We start from the raw sequence: 2,431 nt of genomic DNA on the forward strand, positions 1-2,431 counted from the left end.
CTCCCTCCCTCGCTCTTCACTTTCTGAGTGACACCTGATCCAGCAGGAATGAGCGCTGGGGCACCCGACATCGCCGCCACTGTACACGCCTTTAAAAGTCCAACTGTCCCACTTGCTCATCTGAATGACCTTAATTTTCACGGTGGCCTCCTGGCTCCGCGCGTATCGACCAGACATTTTAGATTCAAGAAACTGAGCCGAGATGAATCACAAACAGTGGATATGAGCCGCCGTCTGTCGCTGCAGAGGTGCAGAGTGGAGAGCTTTGCATACCTAACGAAACGCAGACAGTTCAAGGGTAACGAAGACAGATTTGTTTGCGAAAACAAGACACAGGGATTTTAAAGGGTGAGCAAAAAGTAGAATAAAATCTCAGGCTTGGCGGGTGACGGGCTGGAGACGGTGATTCAGAGAGTGGGAGATAAGGCATCGATCAAACACCTCTCTTCCCCTTTAAATATAGATTTTTGTGAAAATGTGAAGGAAGGTAATTTACTTGCCAACCACTCCCTTTAGATCGCGGCGTGCAAATCAATCACCGGTGCAGAGATATCATCACTTACAGTAAAGTGGAACTATCGGCCTTCACCTCAATCCCAAAGAGCCAGCTGCCACTTGTCGTGACAGCAGTTAATGAGGAGAGCCAGGATTAAATGTTGCCTTTAAAATTGACATTAGATTTTCAAGATTCACATTGGGTTGGTTTTTTTTGTTTTTTTTCTAAACAAGTATAATTGTCTTTCTAAAAAGGGTTCCTTGTGACACATTCTTTTTGGGGAAAAAAAAGAAACATAATTGAATGTTAAATCAATTACTTTTGGCCTCATTCCAAAAATGTTCAAAGTTCAGGAGCCTTCCTTTGCAGTTTGTCTCTCTTGGAGGGTCTGCGTCTCCTCCTGCAGTCCGCAAATATGCGTTTCAGCTCAAGTGATGAGTCCTCCATAGTGAACACCTGTGGTGGACTGGTGACCCGTCGACTCAGTTGAGCTCCTAGAATTAGTGGAAAGAGAGTAAAGAGTGGGGGGGTCAGTTTTATCATGCTGACATTTTGATTCATTTTTAAATAAAATGCCAGGACAGATTCGAGGGGACGGGATAGATCGAGTCAAATGAAATTATTCCTTTTCTGTATTTATCATTTTGAACAACTCATACAAAGCATTCTTATCTTCGGAGCTCTTTGTTTTAATGGAACTTGCTGGAGTACCTGTTTCTCTGTTATTTACGGACGTGGGGATAGAATCAGTCTACAAATTACCCAAGTGTGTTGTACAGTAGTTGTTGTATATCAGATGGAAGGAGTCCCAGGCCGACTCCATTATGTGCTATAAATTCTAGCACTGACATAAGTAATATTCTTGAGTTGTGCACCAAGAAAACCCTCTCCAATTATTGTGACTCCAGCAAGCCTTTGGACTATAGGTAGAATCCTACAGTCTCACATATATTAAATATGTGACCATAAACAAGACCGATGGTGATTCTGAATGAAATTTAATGAAGGAAATGTAACTTGTCGGTGTGAACAAAAACATTTTTGCAGCCTTCGTGTGTGGAAGCGGTTTCCCACGCACTATCTAACCGGCGAAGCTGTGATTTAAAGCACCAAACTCAATCAGTCACATCAAGACTACAATGTGGAATGCATGCATTCAAAGCGTAATATAGCCTGACTTTGACCCGTTTCACCAGAAAGCTGACATGTTTTGGTCGATTTGATTTGAAACGGGATCACCTTGGGAGGGTGAAAGTGCAACCCTTGAAATGTCTGAAAGCAACTGACGTGTATGTGTTGCATTACTGAGTGGAAGGTTGTGGAAATCAAAGTATTTCCAGAGAGTAAAATAGTTTGGATTTTTTTTTTTCAACCGCTTTTTTTTTTTTTTTTTCAACTTCATCTGTTGAATCTGAAAAACAGAATTCAACAGATGTTTCTATCATAGCGGAACAGTTTTAAGAAACTCCAAAATTGAGTAAAATTCAATGAGCAAATCACTAAAAGTGGAAACATATTTATCAGTTCTACTTTCAAGGTTCAAAACATGCATCCGTTGAATTATTCCTACATGAATATTCGTAGTGGTGGACTTCTTGTTTTATATCATTAGTCCATTTTTTTTTAAATGTTCTGTCTCTCTTGCAATCACAGTTGAAGTGTTGATTTTTTTTTTTTTTTTTTTAAACAATCCAGTCTCAAATGTTTGTTTTTAGACTGGAGGAGAGCACAGGGGACTCCTTGACGTGAACTATGATATCAGTTGCTCGTGTCAAACTCTGATCAGCCAATAGGATTTGGAGAACAAGAGTTAAGAGCAACTGTGCCCTTATACTTATAACCTGTGATCCACTTCCCAATACTTATTAAATCATTAGTTTTAGTTCAGTAATAGCAGGAAAACAGTCATAATAAGAACATTTGGACCCAGTATAG

The sequence above is a fragment of the Blennius ocellaris genome, assembly GCF_963422515.1.
Source record: "Blennius ocellaris genome assembly, chromosome: 14".
Classification (NCBI taxonomy): Eukaryota; Metazoa; Chordata; class Actinopteri; order Blenniiformes; family Blenniidae; genus Blennius; species Blennius ocellaris.